Below are 21,199 nucleotides of genomic sequence, written 5' to 3'. Positions count from 1 at the left end.
GAGAAGACCACCCTTGCTGATGCCCCCTTCCCCTCTCTCTCTCCCTGCCCAGCTGGGACCATGACGCTGGGAAGGAACCGTTTGCTTTTGTGGGAACCGCCATGGAAAACAAAAGCCGGAGTCCAGGCCCGGGCAGCGACGCCGGGTCAGGGGTCAATTCAACAGACATTAAGTGTTACACAGTGTCTCCCCCCCCCCAATGGGCAGGAGGGATGGGGAGCTGGAAAAAGGAGGCCAGCGAGAGTGCCATGCCGAGGGGAGGGGGTTGGATATGTGCCCCACGGACTCCCCACCCCCACCCCAACACTTCAAAAGGGCTTTGTTCCTTAAGGAGAAACCAAGTGGGTCTCTTTTTTTTCATGCCATTGCCCCATCTCCTCCAAACTGCTTCCCTCCTTGGAGCCTCAAAGAGGCAATGGTAGGCCGTATGCAACATCAGTCGTCCTCAGAACAGATCCATTGGAATTAAAGGACATAACTAATTTAGGCTTATTAATTTCAACAGGTTGCATCCAACATTAGTCCAAGTAGATCCATTGCAAAAGAATGGACATAGAGAGTCAGCTCTGAGTAGCACTTAGTTGGATGCAACTGAATGTGTTGTCTCTCAGAGGAAAACTTCCTGATGCTATGAGATGCTAGGCATTAAATCAGGCTGCCTTGGAAAGTGGCGAACTCCCCGTCCTTAGAAGTTTTCAAGAAGAAATTGGAGGGGCACACGTCAGGGGTGCTGGAGCAGCAGATCACCTATGAGGCAGTGTGGTGGAGTGGTTAGAGAGTTGGACTAGGACCTGGGAGACGAGGGTTGAAATCTCCACTCAGCCATTAAGCTCTCAGTGTGACTTTGGGCTAGACAACAGCTCTCAGCCTAACCCACAGGGTTGTTGGGCAGATAATACAGGGGGAGAGAGAACCATGAACTGTGCCTTGAGCTCCTTGGAGGAATGGTGGGAATATCTATGCAGCCAGTTCAGTGCCCATTGCAGCCAAGACCAGCTGGAACTGGATGGTTCCAACCATACTGATCTGCAATGAGACAGAGCAAGTTTTAAAGAGCTAATTTTGCCACTAGGAAACAGGCCTTCAATTAAGAAAAAAAATCAATTAACGTACTGAAATCGGGAGAGGGCAGAGAAGCCAATGAAAAGCAAAACATATCAAAGCCAGTCACCCAGAGAGTCTGTTTTTGCAACATGCGTTGCAACCAACAAAATTAGACTCAGATTAGAGCCACAGAAGTTACTGGACCTAAATTAGGCATGTCCATTGTTTTCAATGGGTCTGAACTATGTAGGACTCACAATGGATACAGCCAACGCCTTCCCCTGCAGGGCTGGCCACAGGGAGGCCTGTGAGACAGCGAAGGGGAAGGTGATCAGCAGAGAGTCAAGAGCCACTGGGTTTTTAGTTTAATGCTTGTTCTGAACCAATGATGGTAATTTTTAATTTGGCACACATACAACCCCCGATTGGAAGGAAAAGAAATCACAGAGTGCAGCATAGCAGCTAAAATGCCAGGGCATTTGCCCCCAAAACTCCGTCCTTGCAAAGGTGATGGTGAATAAAGAAATTTTCAGCCCCCCAATTCCCCCCTTCTGACCTGTTCTTTATTTTGCCTGACTGAAGGCGGCAACCCTATCAGTAACACATCTTGCTTCTGAGATCTCAGCACCTCCCTGTACCTCAGCGGCTAGGAACTTGTTCCTTTTACAACACCCACCCCAACCCCCGGAGGAAAAAGGCAAAAAATAAACCCACCCCAGTGTTTTATTTTTAATATAATAAAACAAAAGCAGATATGAAGGTATATATTGTCCTAGTGCTTGCTATTCCTAAACATGAAAAACAAAATCTGCCTATCGATGCACTTAATCAGCAGCTGCAATAAATTAGCTAAGATAATAATGTGATTACCATAATTTCATCACATCCACAACACCTTATAGAATGGCATTAACAAAAGAGACGGGTCCCTGCCCCAAAGACTATACTATTCAAGATACAAAGTGGGAAGAAAACCTAGGGAGATGTGCATATTATTGGGCTGGGGGGAGGTTAGTTTGACATTGCAGCTTTTAGAAGGTAAAGTGTATTACTTCACTAGCTTCAAATTGTGGTAAGTGATCCTCTAATGCCTTTGGGGGGCCCTTATTCTACTCAGAGGGGCGCCTACCCTGAGACACCCTGAGAAATGATCGCTGGAGCTGAGGGAGGAAAAAACACATAGTTTAGGTGGTTACTGTCAAGAACAGGATTAAGGGCTCTGGAGTCAAAGGCCAGAAAGAAAGAAAAAGCAGGCCTCAAGGAGGGATAAAAGGTAGGCCTTTAGAAAAGAGTGGAAGGCAAAGTCTTTGAGGGAACCGTCAACAATTTTAAAAACATGTTTTAAATCTTTGGCTTCTTATATTTTTCTGTCATGGCCTTCTGCAATTTGTGGTTTTATAAAGAACCCCCCCCCTTAGTAATATTTAATATACGTGGACTTATTTTCAGGATTAGGAAAAAGAAAAGCAGTTGCAGACTGTTGTTGTGCTTTGGATCATTGTAAGCCGCTTGGCCTGAAAAAGAGACAGAGACGCTTTCAAATCTAAACTAATCAGAAACTTGCAGATATGAGTAATGAGGACAAAATCACCCCTGCTGTTTCCCCAAATGGGTTTGGCAGTAGTAGCTCACCAGGCCACCTTTGTATATCAGCAGTGGTTCTGGATGACAAACTTTGCAGGGGAAAGTTGGCTTAGGAGACAGTCTAAAGTAGATGATGGAACATGACTGGGCATTTGGGAACTTGGTAGGAATGGCAATTTGACTTCCCTATTCCACCAGTAAGTGGTACAGCCACAAGGGACAGGGCGAGAGGGGTTTCCTGGCTAAGAACTGGGCATAGCTTGTTTTGACGATGGAGTGGGGAGGATAAGAAACTTAAGGAAGCAGTGACCACAACCGGCCTAATCCTGCCCCAGGGCTATTATCAGACCTGTAATCGGCTCAGCAACCCTGCAGGCATTTGGCACAGACCCAACACACACAATGACAGTGCAGGCATCATGCACTATGCCCCTAGGAGCCCCCAAGAGTTGGCCAGCCTGACTCCCTGCCACAGACTTGATAACCTGGATGTAAAGGGTCTGCAACGGATGACCACCCATACGCTGAAAGAAATCATTCCAAGGACATCATCCCATGTCGTCATATTAAAGTTTACCAGGCCAATCACAGCCCCCCTGATTTTGGACACCATTCCAATCCAGGGAATGGTGCATGAAGAAACAGCAGTCCTAATTGGCAGCTGCCACCTTCTTTTCCCACAGTGCTCCAGACCTGCACGACATACAGGTAAAAATAAAATGGCAGCCCTTATGGCAATGGCTAGAGCCTAAGGTAAGGTTACCAGATTTTTTTCAATGAATCCGGGGAAACTTTTCAACTTCAATGGATTTTGTATGGCGACTGATTTGTAAATCTGGGGACATCTGGTAACCTTAGCCTAAGGGCCCTTCCAGGCTGGTAGATTTTTCCATAGCTGAGTTTTGTACTGGACATCATTCTGCCTTCTAAGTTGTTCGGTTGCGCTTCCCCAACAAACCCAGAACATTTGCATTGCAGGATTTTAGCAGGAAGTTACAGGGCATGCAAATTAGAAACAAAGCCGTATGTCTGCCTCAGAGATTTTGCAGGCACAAACAACACTGAAAGTGGGATTGCGTATACCACAATGAGCACAAATTGTTATGAATACACAATCTGGAGGGGCCCTAACTCTTCTACAGGAGACTGGAGGCAGGCATCAGAGCTAGGTGGGCACTTCTGGGATACCAGGATCTGTCCAAGGGGTCCGTGAGCAGATGCTGGGCCTGACTCTCTCCTAGAGTGAAGTGTGTCTCAATTCCAATTCAGAAAAAACAGGGCACCCAAGTGTTCAAAGTGTAAGGTAAAGGTAAAGGGACCCCTGACCATTAGGTCCAATTGTGACCGACTCTGGGGTTGCGGTGCTCATCTCGCTTTATTGGCCAAGGGAGCCGGCATACAGCTTCCGGGTCATGTGGCCAGCATGACTAAGCCACTTCTGGCGAACCAGAGCAGCGCACGGAAACACCGTTTACCTTCCCACCGGAGCGGTACCCATTTATCTACTTGCACTTTGACGTGCTTTCGACCTGCTAGGTTGGCAGGAGCAGGGACCGAGCAACGGGAGCTCACCCTGTCACGGGGATTCGAACTGCCGACCTTCTGATTGGCAAGTCCTAGGATCTGTGGTTTAACCCACAGCGCCACCCGCATCCCTGTACGAAACACCAAAATGGGTGGTGGTGGTGGTTGAGACAGAGACTGGCTGACTAACTGCTGATGGATCTCAGCTCTGATCCAGAATGGAAATCCTTATTTTTTAATTCCTTCCTGGAAGCAATACTAGTTTCCACATGGTTGACTTTGCACAGGTTAAGGCATTAGTTAAAGGCAGCTGCTCCAAGCTTCCCAACGCCTGGCAATGGGGAGGACCCAGGTGGAAGGATGCCCGAGGAAGTGTCTTGCTTCCAGGCTTCCCATAGGTTTATGGCTCTCCTCTGTGAGAATGGGATGTTGGACTAGATGGGCCCTTGGCCTGATCCAGCAGGACTTCCCTTAGGTTCTCACTGCTTGGATTCCCAGATCCAGATCCTACTCCACCCAAGGGAATGGCCTTCTCCACTCTGAACAAAAATGCCTTTGGAACAATAGATTAAACCCAGTTGATGGAGTTTAATTAGGAGGGTGCCGTCCCAGCCCCCTACATCCCTCTCTCTGAAGCCAGCCAGCCAGCCAGGCTGCCTGCCTTGCCCAGCTCCCCTCCCCTCCCTTCAATCACCGGAGGGTCTTTGGCAGTTAACGAAAACCCATCAAGTGGTCTTAGCAACCGGCAACCTCCCATTGCTTAGCAACAGCCCTTTCAAAAGGCATACAAAGGTAGAATGGCCTGCCCTCCACCCCACTATGCTTAGCCACTGCCAGGCTGCACAGGAGGTGTGGAAGGCGCTGGGAAGAAGGGTGGTGCTTAGGGGTGGGGGGCAGAGAAATGAGTGGTTGGGGAAAGTGGGGGGGGGGGAGAAGTTTTGGGAAAGACTGCACCTGCAAGGTAACAGATGCTCTTCAGCAATGGTGGGGCCATGGGAGCATTTCTCCAATCAACTAATCACTGTGCCTAACTGAGTGGCTGGGGAAATATTTGGCATTTGCAGGTTGCATCCAAACTTGCCGGCACAGGGGCAGGAAACACTTCCACTGATTAGCGGAGTCTATGGGCCCATATTTTTCACTGTAGTGAGTTAGAATCATAGAATTGTAGAGCTGGAAGAGTGCCCAGCTAAAAGCTCTCCTATTCCAGCAGCGGCTTCCGTGAGGGCTAGCTAGCTATTTATTTATTTATTTATTTATTTATTTATAAAACTATCATCATCATATTTCATTTATGAATCATTTCCCATGAGGCATCCTGAAACAATTTACAATAACAATACAGTAAAAAACATATATAAAACAATTGCTTATATAAAAACAAAACAATTATATGCATGCCAAAACAGTTTGAAACGACAACAGCACATACATAAAATCAATTCAAATCCAGTTCAGATACCCACCCAGTGGCATGGCTCCTGCTTTTTATACGGAAGGTCCCAGGGTTCAATCCCTGGCAGTATCCCTGGAAAGCTGCTGCCTGTCAGTGCAGAGAGCACTGCGCCAGATGGAACAAGGGTCTGACTTGGTATAAGGCAGCTTCCCATTTTCCTGACTCATAGGGCTATGCCCATTTCCACACGCAGTACAGGTAACTTGCATCTTACATGGAGGTTGGCCATTGTGCGCTGAAGCCAACTTGCGAAAAGCCAGAACGACCCCAGAAAACCATATAAAAACCGTATTTTTAAAAATCACTGCACCTAATGGTGAGGGGCGATTGCAGCTCTTAAGTCTTCCTCCTCCTCCTCTCCCTCACTGGATGGTGCTTCACATGATAATGAGGAGCGGGGCAGGAGGTACTGATTGGTAGCCGGAAGAAGTGCTTGGATGTGGTTCAGGTCCAGAGGTGGGTTGCCTGGGCACATCTGCTGCTGGTGGTTTCTTTGTGAGAGTTATGGTGATTGGCAGCAGCTGCTGCTGTTGTCCCATGGCTCATCAAACATTTCCCTCTACGGTCTCTCAGAGCATCTGTAATTCCACGGACGACATTGAGACTGTGTTCCATGGAAGGGTCAAACTCTGCAATCTGATCATTTGCGTGCTTTATGACTTGGAAGAGTTGAGAAAAAAAATAAATCATAAGGGCCCACCCTCATATTCTGAACTTGATCTGACCAGTTCCTCCAGCTCTCCCACTTTTTCCTGGATAAACAAAGCCATAATCACCCACTTGCCTGGCCAACCACACAACGTTCTCCAACTTGCAATGCTGGGAAATCCCTTGAAATCGTGCATGCGTTCCTTCCACAAGTTCCACCAGCATGCATTTGCTGTCTGAAGCTTGATTGCATCCACTGCCTGTTTGAAGCAGGTGATGGGATGGGCAACGTTGAAGGACTTCCTGCATGCTGCGAGGTCAAGATCCGGATCAGCATCCATCACATTGATCTTCCAGGAGAAGGTGAGCCATGTGTAAGCAGCCTCCAGGAATAGGGCGGTGTATAAATTGAATAAATAATAATAATAATTTTTAAAAGTCATACCTTGACCCAGGGGCTGGATGAGGGAAGTCATTTTGCAGAGGGAGGAAGACAACCTCTACCTTGCCGTGTGCAAAGCAGAGTCCCTTGGGGTACTCAGGAACACCATCCACAACCAGCAGCACTTTAACTGCAGCTGTTTCTCCTCAAGGTCATGCCTCACCTCTGGAATGAACAGTTGTAGAACCATTCCAGATATTATGAAGTCACCCAGCAGATTCTTTTTCTTGCCTTTTAGGGCATGGGCGCATTGGGACCAGTACAACAAGCCAGGCTTTATTAAGTGTCCAGCCGCAATGCTACAGAGCAGCACAGTCACTTAAACCTTTGCGTCATTGAAGCCAAGGGCTTGGCTTTTCAGCTCTGGCAATGTAAGTCTGCTTGGACACTTTCTCCAGAAAAGCCTCACCTGCACTGAAGACTTGCTCTGGAAGCTATACTTCGTTGTCCAACAGCCGCTTTAGCCCTGCAATTTTACAGCCTCTTTGTTTGCAGATGCAGCCTCCCCTGTCCGTCAGACATTCTTCAGGTGGAAGCAGATCTTAAAGCTGTTAAGCCAACGTGGGCCAGTTTTAAATTCCTTGACAGGTTGGTCCCCATCTGTGGTGGAAGGTCTGATGTGGTCATAGGGGCTCAGAGCCTTTTGGTGCAAGCTGCTGCCATCCATAGGAACATGTTTCTGGTCCGTGTCTTCCAGCCACAAATTTAGGGCCTTCTCCATCTTCACCAAAGCTTTACCCCACACCTGACTGGTCATCTTTGCAGTCAGTGGTACGCTTGCTGCCATAGCCCCGCGAATCTCCTCGTGCAACCTGATAGCACAGATGTTGGACTCGTTCTGGACGAATTTGTGTGCCACAGCACATGCAGACATGCCATCCCTCAAGCAGTCTAGAACTGCTAACCTCTTCCAGCGTGGGAACCAAACTCCTCCTCTTCAGTTTCTCAGCAGCTGATGATGACAATGCCTTGTGTTTTGGGGCTGTTATGAAATCTAAACCACCTCCTCTGCACTCCAAAACCCTCCATTGTCTCCCCAAACCTTTCCACAAGCCTCTGTGGCCTCCTCTGACCACGCTCTCCAACCGCCACTTCTGCTCACAAAGATTGCTGGGATTGCAAGCTGTTTCCCCCCGCAAGCCTGCCCGATTTTCCTCCACATGTACCATTTTCATGCCATTTCCTCCTCCCCCCCCCCCCCGCAGTTTGCACAATTTCATTTATTTATTTTTTGATTATTTTCTGGCAACATGTGTAAAGCTGTGAACACGTATGCTAAATAAGTGTAAGATCAAAGTTACCTGTACCAGATTTTGTATACTCCAACTATCCATGTTGACAGGGATGCTGTTGACCGTCGCCTTGTAGGGAAGTGTTGAAGGAGCACCTTTTAAACAGTTTTAGAAACTGAGATAGAAAAGCTAGGAGCCAAATGCCATCTTAAACCTGGGTTTCAGTTGCTACAACTAAATGCCTAGCTGATTTTTGCAGTGACATGGTATCAAAAGAGAAGCTTTCCCTGTCCGGAAAAGACAGGGGAGGAATCAGTTGATCCCAACAAAAAGTGCTTTGAAAACAGGAGTCTCTAGGGTCAACATTGGCTCAAGGGGGACACACATACCCCTCTCCAAGCAATGCACCCTCTCCTTCATTTCGAACTTGGGACAGGATAACAAACAAACAAATAATACCAATCAAACGAAGAAAAGAATCAGCTAAACTGCCTCAGCAGAAGAATGTACAGCACATTCCAGCAAGCTCCTTGGCTCAAACAAACTAGTCAGATTCCCACAAGTGGCTGTTAAACAAGGAGGGGATCAAAAGGGTGGCCAGACAGTCGGGCTGAGAAGCCTCTCTTAAAAGCCGGTGACCCGTAAAAAAGGAAGAAGAAAGAGAATGAGGAAGAAAAGGGGAAAGAGACAGGCAGATATTTGTCACAGTAACCACCCCACAAGAGGTTCAGCTCAGGCCTCAGACTGCAAAGCAAGCTTCTCCCATCAGCTCCACATTCATACCACACAGCATCGCTGAGCTCAGATCAGGACAGCCAAGTCCAGAGTTCAGGTGCCTCTAGACTGCCAGCATTTTGTGGAAAGGATTTGAGTGCACACTGAGAAATGTAGCTTTGTGCAATTAAAGTGGATCGAAGCCTTCTGTTGCCTTGGTGCAACAAATCCACTTTCAACAAAGAAACTGACTTTTTTATTTACTTGCATTTATGTATATATCAAATATCACAATACAGTACAGAACAGCACAGTAAAAACAATTAAGAGAACAACGCTGGTTGGCAAAGGATCTCAGGTTCTGCCTAAGATATCTAAAAGCAAACAAGGATGATTCCTGCTGAACCACTATTGCCAAGGTTTTCCGCAGGGGGTAGGGATGGGGGTCTGCCACACTAAAGGCTCGTCCCCTGGTAAATGAAACCTGAAATTCAGGGGTGTGGGGGATCACAAAAAGTATCCCATCCAAAGACCTTGGCAACGGAGATGGTCCATAAGGAATTAGGCATTTTGGAGCCAAGTTGTTTTAAGGCTTTGAAAATTAACACAATAACCCTGAACTTCACTCAGCAGCAAATTGACAACCAGTGCTGACTTTCTGCAGTTTGGAAAGTGATGGGGAAATGCATTGAAAAGTGTAGGATGACTAACGACTAACAGGAAGACATATGGGTGAATGCAGGATAATATAACCTCCCTGCAAACAGATGAGAGTGAATGCTCAATAAAGGCAGGATATAGCCTAAGCACAGCATAAGCTTTGTGCAAGCAAACCAGGTTGTCTGGAGGAGCACCTATGTCCCAAGACCATAACCAATGCCCTGAATCATCTCCAAAACACATGAATGTGTTAAGAAGCTGAAAACCACTTTTTGGCTCAATAGCATCTTTACCTGCTCCACAACTGACAGTTCACAGGTCAGGGGCTCCGCATTGCTGTGATGGGAAAGACATGTTGCTGCCAGAGACCCTGGAGAACTGCTGTCAGTCAAAGCAGACAGTAATGAGCTAGACGGACAAATATTCTGACCTTGGTATTAAGACAGTTGCCTAGGTTTTCTTGCTTTTAAGGAGATTAAGTACTGCCCAGTTAAGAAGTCAGTTCTGACAATGAAGAAGTCAACCCCCAAGTTTATTTCAGTACCAGCTAGAAATCATGTTGCACTGGTCTTGGGAATGATGATTTGAATGTGGTGGGTTTGGTATAGCATTGAGCACTCCCATCCCTTCTGAGGGAAGGCAATCAAGTTCAGGGGTGGAAGACATGCTCTGCATGCAGAAGGACCCAGACTGAAACTCCAGTTACTAAGCCGGCAGGGTTGGGGAAGGTCCTTCTCTACCCTCTATGGATGAATGATTTGGCTCAGTGTAAAGGCGGCTTCATATCTCTGCATCTTTCCTTTTCTTTTAACAAGCATTATGCATGTTTATGAAAGGGCTATCCAAGACATCTAGCTGCTGGAGATGTAATAGGGGCAATGCAGCTTAAAAACATACGTTTTCTTATAATGTCCTATAGAGGCAAATTTTTAGTAGAGGGATCAACACAACTGTATGGGGGAAAATCTTAAATTTGCAGAGGAAAATATTGTTCTGAATTATACACCTAACAAAGGAACAATATGAAGGGAATCTCCATGCCCTTAACTATAGCAAAAAGACTGGTATTGATGAACTGGAAGAACAAAAATGGGGCTCCTTTTAACGAATGGATAGAAGATATGTAGAATCTGGCATCACATTAACAAGTTGTGTACAAACGTAGACTTGCCATGGGCAAATTTAGTGATATTTTGATGGGCAAACCTGTCAATAGCAGTCCCTCTCTAGCTTTTATTTTTCGTCCTAAGTTCAGTTCTCACATTTACACACCAGTTTGTGATTTTTTTAAAGTCCTCATAGTGTGGCTGTCTCCTCATATGCACAACTTTGTGTAAATTAATGTGCACATTTTTGCAAAGCTGCTTCCTCTTATATAATGCACCTTTGCATGTCGTTTTCACTCACATATGCATTTTCCCAGACAGTTCACCCTAGCGTATGCATTTTCCCACATGATACTTGGCTGGAGATTTGCACTGCAAAGTTCAGAGAAGGGCAGATTTCAAAAGGATGGCTATGTTTTGGTTCAAAATTGTTTTGGGAACTGCGAATTAGGTTAAGTCTGCCTTGTGATGAGAACTGAATCAAATTTTTCCATTGTCCCTACTGAGCAGCAGGGGCAGACTGAAGTTCTCAATAAAGCAGTCTGAGAAAATGCAGAGAGAAGCTCAGATTTTTGCATGGCCAATGCCTTGCTATCTCCAATGTCAGCAGCCAGGTGCGCCCACTGGGAGCCCTTTACCCAAGACTCTCCAAAAACCTGGAGCCTGCAGGGAAGAGGGTGGGGGATGGAGTCAAGAGATCTCTAGGTTGCTTCACACGGCATAAACAAATAGGCCAGCCGGCCTCACTGCCATAAAGCCACGACTGTCAATATTACCACCCATAAAAAGAAGACCATGGACCCAACCCCACCCGTAATTACAACCTCCAACAGGAAGAAAGTAAACAGAGAGAAAGTCTGGTTTTCAAAAGCTCTCCATTTGCTCTCTGAAAATAAACAGTGTGAAAGAAACGCAGACCAGTAGTAACCTTGACTGCGCTATTTGCATGTGTGTGCATGTGTCTATGTTAAACGGTGCTCCTAGGACTGTGGAAAAGGCCTGTATGAAGCTGGAAGATTCAGGACAGACAACAGGAGGTACTTCTTCACATGGCGCTTAGCGAAACTCACTCCCACAAGATGCATTGACAGTCACCAAGCTTTAGACAAATTTATGGAGGACGAGGCCTTTAGCCACAGTGGCTATGTTTTCCCTCCACTGTTGGAGGCAGCATGCCACTGCACTCAGGTCTTGCTTGTGGGCTTCCCATAGGCATCTAGTTTGGCTGCTTTGAAGAAAAGACGCTAGACAAGATGGGTCCTTGGCCTGATCCAGCAGGGCTCCTTTTCTTACGCTCTTGCATTTCAGTCAGGGTGAATTACACCCTGGATTGCAACAGCTTGGAGTCAAAGGCAGCAGAGTGGGCTGTACTGCTTCTCACTACAGGTAGGTAATTGATGTTCACAAATATTCCCAAGATTCTAGCCCTGCCTGCTCCTTTTCTACCTGCAAGGACGTCTTTTAACCAGGGGAGTGAGCTTCCTCACACCTGTGGTTCAGAGTGACGACAGACCATTCTACCACAGCGAGCATTTGCCACGGGTGGGGGTGGCTGTTCCAAACCAGAATGTGAGCTTGTGAACAGTTTGCTGTATTCAGAATTGCAGCCCATCCCAACCGAAGCTAATTTCCTGCCCTTCAAATGAACTTATTAAATGAGTTTTACAATCTGGGGTAGGGCCAATCCCAAGTCAAGTGCCCAAGCAGTAGCAAACATATTACTGGAATGGAAATCAGAGGGTGGAACTCAACACTGAGCTAAGGAAACAAAGATTTCTGCTTGCCAGGCAGAATGATCTTCTCTCCCCTCAACCACCCTGTTCTGGGGGTTCTTCCACCACCCCCAGAGCCGAATTGGGGGATGGCACAAGAGGGTGGGAACCCCCCATTGCGTTAGCATTGTGACTAGTCCCACTAGCACAGCTATTTACTTGAATCCAACCCAGAGTATCCCCTAGGACAGGCACAATCAACTCCCAAGAGACTGAGATCTACTCCCAGTGTAAAAAAACTGGCAGTGATCTACCCAATGTCATTGGAGGGAGGGAGGAGGCGCGTGTGTGGAGTGGGTGAGTGGAAGCGGGGGAAATTGACCTTAATTGTTGAGCTTTTCTTGTGGAGGGTTGCCCACAGTTGTTGAGCTTTTGGGGGGGTTGTCGGGTTCTTAAGGTTTTTTTGGGGGGGGGGAATGCCAAACATCGATCACCAGCCTGCCCTACGCTGCCCCTCGCATGAGTCACGCTTACTTGCAATTGCTGCCTCGCCAAGCTCCCCTTGCTGCTGCTGCGGCAGCGGAGGGACCTGGCGCCGGGGGACAGGGACATTCCTTGCCCACTTTATTTCATCCTGTGATCAACCACAATCACCCATGATCTACCAGGATCACCCTGGGGATCTACCTAACGATCGTGGTAGACCGGTTGGACATGTCTGCCCTAGGAGACTGGGAGTTTTGTAGAGTTGGAAGGGACCCAAGGCTCATCTGGTCCAACCCCCTGCAATGCAGGAATCACAGCTCAAGAAACTTCTTTTTAAAAACCTCCAATGAAGGAGAGCCCACCACCATCTCCAACTCCTCCTGCCATTTGCCTAATTCACTTATAAAGCCATCTAAGCCAGCAGCCATCAACCCATCTTGCGGCATAGTGTTCCGTAAGTTAAACTTATGGAACTCTCTCCCCCCCCCCCCCGTTCTGCATTTGTTACCAATCAACTTTACTGTGGCCACTGCAAGTTCTAGTGTTATGAGAGAGGGCAGAGGAAAAATTATCCACACCATTCTTCATCTCACTTCACCACCATTTTAATGATTGCTTTCTTTCAACACTGCAACAACATCACATTGATATTTTATGAGGGCTCTTTCTCTCTGTGTATGTATATGAGATATATACATACATATACATACACACCACATGCACACTTATAAACAATAATAAACTTTTTATAAAATGCAGCAGCCACTCATGTTCAATGCTGGCTCAAGGCCTCCTACGGCCTCTCTTGCCAACAGACTCCTCAGGCTTCTGCAAAGGGCCACCTGGGAACCATGGCAACACAGTTTGAAATCCTTTCGGCTGACCTTGACAGTTCAAAAGGAAAAAGAAAACAGAGAGAGGGGGGGGGAGGGAGAGAGAAGAGCTGCTGTTCCACTCAGCAGACCCACCCACCTCTTTCACTCTCGCAGGCCCCAGCCGTGGGCCTCTCCTTCACCTCCAAGCCCGCCCACCCACCCACCCCAAACCACGAGGGAGTGCTGAAGACGGACAGCCTGCTGTCATGGGAACCGTCCAGAACACCATCCCGCCCCCTGAGCTTCCCACACCACAGGCCCTGCCAGCTTTTGGAAGAAGGCTGTTTGGGAGAGATTGAAGGATCGCCCCCACACTCCACACACAGGGTGAACCCTCCGAGATGCTTTTGGCTTCCCTACTCCCATTGGCCACAGCCGGCATTGGCCAAGGCTGGGAGTTGCAGGGCAACATCAGGAGGGCGACAGGTTGGCTACCCCGATCCCACGTGAGGTGCCAGGGCTTGGTTGGCCTCCCTGCTCTGGAGAATTAAAGCAGCATTTCTCAAGTTGGGTGCAGGCGTGTTTGCATGTTAACAGTTTTACGTGTCTTTTGACCAATAGAGAGGGGTTTAGGAACCCCCTGGCATTGCAGAAAGGAAGGAATGGCGATTCCGTTGGATGCTACAGCTGTGCCAGGCCCACAAGGCCATCTTGAAATGGTGGAAAGATGTTAAGGGTGTGAAAGCAGCCCTGCTGCCTCAGGCGAGTGGCCCATCTAGTCCGGCATCCTGTTCTTACAGTGGCCAATAATATGTCTCTGGGAAGCCCACAAATGGAACTTAAGCACAAACTCCTTTTTTTCGATTCCCAGCAACTGGCATTCAGGGACATACTGTCTCCAACACTGGAGTAGAACACAGCCCTTGTGGCTAGTAGCCACTGGCAGCCTTATCCCTATCAGTCTCCAGTCAGATGGGTGGGGTATAAGTAATAATTTTATGATGTTGATAATGAAGGTATTTTGGGGGGGAAAGGATGACAGGAACACAAAAGAATTCTCCTCACTTCACTCCCCACCAGGAGTCTTTATATATGCAATCCAAGGTGCTCGCTTATTGGTGTTCAAAAGCGCCAAATCACATGTTAATCAGTGGAGATGGGGCCATTAGTTCCCATATGGGAATCTGCCCCACTGACCTCATTCTGCTCCTAGGCAGTCTCCACCTGCCTGCCTTTGCATCCAAGTCCAGGGCTTGGCACTGCCTGCCAGCTGCTTCCTCCTTAGTCTCAGGGTTGCCACTACAGGACTCAGTAAGGGGGAAAACTAGGACCAGTTGGCTCTGCTTGCCATTGGCTCTGGCTCCAACTACTGTGGGGCTCCTGCCCTGCCTGCCTCAACAGGCACCGTCCACTACTTTTGTTAGTAAGCAAGTAAATAAACAACATTGTTATTTATATGCCGCCCATCTGACTGGGTTGACCCAGCCACTCTGGGCAGCTCCCAACAAAGTGTTAAAAGCGCAATGAAACATCAACCGTTAAAAACTTCTCTAAACAGGGCTGCTTTCAGGTGTCTACAGGAAGTCATATAATCATTTATCTCCTCGACATCTGATAGGAGGGGGTTCCACAGGGCGGGCGCCACTGCCGAGAAGACCCTCTGCCCGGTTCCCTGTAGCTTCCCATCTTGCAGTGAGGGAACTCCCAGAAGGCCTTTGGAGCTGGACCTCGATGTCCAGACTGGAAGATCTGCCACCTTCAGAAGTGCAGGGGATGGAGGGCCTGGAGAGGATTAGAGGCTGGATAGCTCAGCTGGTTAGAGTGTGTGGTGCTGATAACACCAAGGTCGCAGGTTCGATCCCCATAAGCGACAGCTGCATATTCCTCAATTGCATGGGGTTCCTTCCAACTGTATGATTCTTTGATAATATGGGCTTCCTCTGTGGCAGCCCATAAACTGCAGAACTCCCTCCTAACAGAAGAGCATCCAGCATCTATGCTGAAGACGCACCTCTTCACCCTGGCCTTTGACAGTTAAAGGGATTTTGTTTTTAGGGACCCACCTCTTCTGCTGAATTTACACCATTCTGTTCCATCTTACTTGTTTTTCTTATATATTATTGTTGTCACCAACTTTGACACCTTACAGTGAAGGTGAGATAAGAAACCTTATTGATATGTAATAATTATAACACCCAGGCAGCCAGCACGAGACATCGCTCCCTTCTTCTAATTAAAGAGCAGGAGATCCTGTGGCCCACGCAGCCACTTTTATTAAGGCTGACGGGCTTCCCAGGGGAATCTGCCAGTGGCCCACTTTAAATACCCAATAGGAGAACATCCCCCTCCTACGCCACGGCTGCTGCTGATGCAGCCCCATCTCCAAATCCCCAGTGCCGCCAATTAATAGCTAGGCTGAAAATCCCCTCCCAGAGAACAACCTTGGAATGACCCACCAGCACGGAGGCTGAACATTACAGCATGCAAAAGGCAGAACACACTTTTGCGTGCACACACACACACAATTATCCAGGCCCTGTGCTCCAATGACCCTTTGGAACCTATCAACTAAAAAAACTGTGCTTTGGTGGGGGGGGGGAGTTGCTAGCCCACAGCATACCAAAAAAATATAAGTTTTTAAAAGTAAATTGAGGACTAGAAACTTAAAGCATTAGGTTTTTTTCCCAGTTTTGGAGTGAAGCAGGGTGATGCTTAGAGTCCCAAGAAGTAGCATTATTCAGATAATACACAAACACAGTTCAGTAAATCCATAGTTGCTATTCCCCCCCCCCCCCACTGATATCAATGCTTTTTTTGGCTGGACAAATAATGAAGCCTGCAAGATACAGTGGGTTTTAAAATTTTTTTAAAGTAACTTGAGGACTAGCACCTGGCTCTTTTGAAAGCAAAGCTTTTCAGAGCCTTTGGAATAAAGCAAGGGGTGCACAAAAGCTGCTTCAGTATGAACATCACAGCTGAGATCCGAAGGGCCACAGTGCAGTCTTAGAGCACATTGCTTTCCATGCAGAAGACCACAGGTTCAATCCCTGGAACCTTCACTTAAAAGGATCACATCACAGGGTGGTGGGAAAGACATTCTCTCCAGAGATTGCACTTGGCACCTTGTGTGTGCAAATCACAGCGCACAGCTCACATTGTGCAGATGACACACATCAGGGAAGGGCCACCAATCAGTAGTAGAGCTCATGCTTTGTGAATAAAAGATTCCAGGTTCAAGGTTGAAAGAGACCCTGGAGGGCTGCGGCCATGTCAGTGTAGACAAAACTGAGTGAGATGGACCAATAGTCTGGTTAACAAAAATCAGCCCTCAGTTCAGATCTATAAGGACTGGAGTTGTTATTTTTAAAAGGAGAGCCACGGCATACAGGAAGTACCAGGTTCAATCCCTGACATCTCCAGACAGAGACGAGAGCTGTTGCCAGACCAAAAATGCTAAGCTAGATTGTGAGACGGCTGATTCTACCTAAAGCAGCTGCCTGTGTACTTTCTACTTTTCTTTGCAGTGCCACTTGCCACCTCACAGCACAGGCCAAACACACAAACCAAAGGTCTCCTTCAAAAAACCTCTTTGAATCCAATGTGAGGGCTCTGTGCGCCTTAGCAGAAGACCTGTCTAGGTAGGAAAGCTCCCAAAACACCACTGGTGTGGTTGGGCAGAGATGCTTATGGGTAGTCAGAATGCATGCATGTGTACAAACAAACGCACAAACACACCACCCCTACCCAGCATTCCCAGAGAGACCCCCAACCCCCTGCTCCATCTCTCCCTCCATCCCCACCCAGCAGGAGCTGCCAAGCAGCCAAGGCTTCCAGGCAGGATTAGGAGATTAGAAAGAAACAAAGGGGCCTGCAAGCAGCATCCATCTGACCTTTGTGCCCCCACCAAGAAAAGGGCCTTTGTGCAGGCCCAGGCCCCAGCCCCTTCTCTTTCCCAGCCCATCAACAGAGCCGCTCCTTCCGTCTCCTTGCTCGCATCCTCTTGCTCTGCAGCCCCTCACGGGAGCATCGCAGGGCACCGGTTGCTCATATAATCGCCGTCTGTGGGGTTAGGGGGAGTTCGGAAGCTGCTTTGATAGGAGGTCAAGCTATTCTTTTGTAAGTTGCCTTGGGAGGGCTTTGCCACAAATGGCAGGGTACAAGTACCTTAAATAAAACAAACAGTTGCGTCTGTTCGGCTAGTGCACGGAACCTGTGGCGATCCAGATGTTACTGAACTGCGACTCCCATCACCCTTGGCCATAGGCCATGCTTGCCAGGGCTGATGGGAGCTGCAGTTCAGCAAGACAGAACATGAGACTCTTGATCTCAGGGTCGTGGGTTCGAGTACCACACTGGGCAAAAGATTCCTGCATTGCAGAGGGTTGGACTAGATGTCCCTTTCAACTCTACAATTCTATGATTCTATGAGAAGATCTGAAGGCCCAGAGGTTCCCTACACCTGTGTTAATGGCTCTCTGACAGAGGAAAGACTTCCCATCTCCTTGGAAAGGCCAAGGATTGAACCTGGGACCTTCTGAATGCAAAACAGGTGTTCTGCCGCTGAGCTGTTGTGCCAGGCGTGGTGGCAGTGGTCATTAAGGTCAGGCCAGGCCCTGGACTGAGGACCTCAGGAACTGAAGAGGGTCCCTCACTGGCCCAGCTGCATCACTATTCCCAGTCTCTCCTGAGGGACAGCCCAAATGCTTAATGTTTGTTAAGGGTGCTGGGATTTATAGTTCTGCAACAAACTACAGTTCCCAGCATTCTTTGAGAGTGGCCATGACTCTTAAAAGAGGTATAAGAGTGCTTTCAATGGTGAACTAATCACCAGGCTTAATTCTTGGGCTGCTCTTTCATGTGAGAGAAAGTGACAAGTAACCTTTCCAAACCTGGTGCCCTCCAGAAGTTTTGGATTACAACAGGTCAGGGTTTATGGGAGTTGTAGCTCAAAAGGGCACCAGGTTGGGGGAAAGCTGTGATAGATGAAATACAATTCCTTCCCATCTGGCCCTTCAGGATAGTCCAGGCTCCTTCCCTGAATATTCTTGTTTTCTATTAAAAAGGAAGCCTCTAGTCCTCTTACTTGCAGATGCAATGAAAATATGTCCAGCGTTATTGTACAGTTAAGTAGTACAGCTCAGTAAGTTGTAATACAATTAAATGATTATAAACACATTAGGCTACCTGTAGTTACGTTATATCTGTTCTGCAAGACTCCATGGCCTGCTAGGCCCCTCACTCTAGGGTTGCCATATTTCAAACAAATTGTTGACTTTTTATTTAGAACACTCCCATAGTTGTTGAGTTGTTTTTTTGCAAGGCATCCCAACTCCCATAAGCCGTAGCCAGTGGTCAGGAGATGATGGGAGTTGTAGTCCGGCAACTTTCTTTATTTCTCTCTCTCTCTCTCTCTCTCTTTCTCTCTCTCTCTCTCTCTCTCTCACACACACACACACACACGTACGTACACACAGGGGCAATTCTGTATCTTTAAATGCTTCATCATGCCTAGTTTGTCCCTCAGCCAGTATATACTCCAGAACAAACACCTAATGGCCCCCCCAAACCATTTGTCCAGGCCAATGCCTTACCCCAAAAGACCCAAGCAAATGCACTGAAACAAATCACAGAAATTGCAAGCATTTTCAATACGAATAGCTCTTCCTAGTTTCTCTGTCTCTCTCGCACACAGGGATTGAAGCGGTGCCTGCTCCCGAGCCCAGGGGGTGCGAAGCAAAAGCGTGCCCAGCCCTTCATCTCCTCATCCCCCAACTCACCACCACCAGCGCGTCAATAAAGGGGTGGGTGGTGGGCAGACTGTGCTTGGGGCATTTCCTGCCTTGCTTCAGCAGGCACCCATTGATGCATGCAAAGCCCCTTTCCCTTGGGGAGCCAGCATCCCTGTCCGCCCGCCCCACTGCAGGCTCAGTAGCGCAGACCTCTCTGCAGCCCAGGGTGATGGGGGCTGCTTGGATCTGCACGCTGTCTCTGATCGAATCAGACAGTGTAGGGTGGGTAACTCATGACAAGGGAACCCCACCTGTCACTCTGCGTGGCCAGCCAAGCGTCCCTCCTGAGTACCTTGCTTTAGACGCATACTAGCTCCACACCACAGAATTATGCATGGTGCGGAAGAAGTTGATAGGAAAGAAAGGGTGAAAACTTTCCTCTAACACTGGAACTCAGGGAACACCCGATGAAGCTGAATGTTGCAAGATTCCAGGACAGGCAAAAGACAGAACTTCGTCACACGGCACATAGTAAAACTACAGGTTTTTGCTTCCAGTGGAGGCTGTGACAGCCACCAACCTGGACGGCTTTAAAGCAGGATTAAACAACAGCATGGGGGGGGGGGGAGGAATGGCTACTGGCTACAATGGCTTGTCCTCCCTCCATGCTGGAAACAACAGATTGGGAGAGTGGCTGCTGTATTCAGCAGTTCCTGCTTTTGGTTTCCCCAAAGGCCTCTAAGCTGGCCATTGTGAGATCAGGGTGCTGGATTAGATGAGCCACTGGCCAGCCTCTCCTTATGTCCTCGTTTTCTTACAGGTAACTCCCACCTGGACCAATGGGAGTGTGAGCATTGCGGACAAACGCTGGCTCCCTCGGCCTGAAGCGAGATAAGTGCCGCACCCCATAGTCGCCTTTGACTGGACTTAACCATCCAGGGGTCCTTTACCTTTTTATTAAGCATATGACAAAATCTTTTACTAGTTAACAAAAATGTATGGGTTGTTTTGTTTTGTTTTGACCAGATCACATTTCTTATTTGTTCAAGTTTGCAGCTCTGGCTGAGAGTGTGTGTCACAATTTGGTTTGATGTGCACAAAAACAAGATGAGAAACTCATCAAATGCCAAAAAACCAACAAGCGTCTAGATTTGAGGTCCTGGTCCCTATCCCCTGACTGGTCCTGCCTCCTTCTGTTCCCCTTTGGCTTCTTCTATCAATCAGAATATAAAACCCTACTAAAGCTCTTCAGGACAAACTTGCTCTGTAAAATCACCTTGACGTACGTGAAAACAGAGTCATAAATTAATAAATAATAATGATTTTTTTTTAAAGTCCAGTACATTGTGAGTAGGGAACCTGTGGCCCTCCAAATGTTGTTGGACTTCAACTCCCATCAGCCACAGCCAGCATGGGAAGAGATCAGGGATGATGGGAGCTGTAGTTCAGCAACATCTGAAGAACCAGAAGTTCTGCGTCCCTACTGCATTCCTTTTTTGGAGAGGAGGAGGAGGAAGAAACAGAACCTAGTTAGTTCTGCCATGGCCCAGTTATTATCAGTTTGTGAGAATATGGAAGCAAGCTTTTAAACTGGTGGTACCAGTGCTGTGGAATGCCCACCCTACTGAAAGACGAGAGGCCCCATCAGTAGTACTGGCATGCTGCCAACCCCTGGAGACCCACCTGTTTAGGCAAGCATTCCTCTGAACATGAAGCTCCAGATGTAATCATTTTTAACTGTTTTAATTTTTACACTTTTAATCTGGTTTTTTTATTGCATATTTTCACTGCAGGTGTTTTCAATGCTTTGTGGAAATTATTTTAACGCATATTAAAGAATACACAATGTTACATTCCATATGATTTCTTTTAGTATTTTAAACTTGTAAACTTATCTTGGCCACCTTGGCAGAAAAATGCAATAAATAAATAAATTCATATTTCAATTAATGTATGGATTGTATAATTGATTTTTTTCACTTGTAAACCCCTTAGAAGCCATTTTGTCATGTAAGTGGCTTATAAAGTTAATAATCAATAATAATAA

General features: G+C 47.4%; 1 protein-coding gene and 1 long non-coding RNA gene across 2 annotated transcripts in view; one reads left to right on the top strand and one right to left on the bottom strand.

Moving 5' to 3' along the window:
- Positions 1-21,199, bottom strand: part of IGSF9 (immunoglobulin superfamily member 9) — a 55,333-nt gene that overhangs the window by 23,579 nt on the left and 10,555 nt on the right.
- On the top strand, positions 1,772-21,084 carry LOC309331042. The gene is made up of 3 exons (XR_014151699.1): positions 1,772-2,317; positions 3,312-3,381; positions 19,973-21,084. It is a non-coding gene; the product is annotated as an uncharacterized lncRNA (long non-coding RNA).

Source organism: Podarcis erhardii, assembly GCF_964252035.2.
Source record: "Podarcis erhardii genome assembly, chromosome: 15".
Classification (NCBI taxonomy): domain Eukaryota; kingdom Metazoa; phylum Chordata; class Lepidosauria; order Squamata; family Lacertidae; genus Podarcis; species Podarcis erhardii.
The sequence above is the reverse complement of the archived record's forward strand: the minus strand, read 5'-3'. Positions and strand labels throughout refer to the sequence as shown.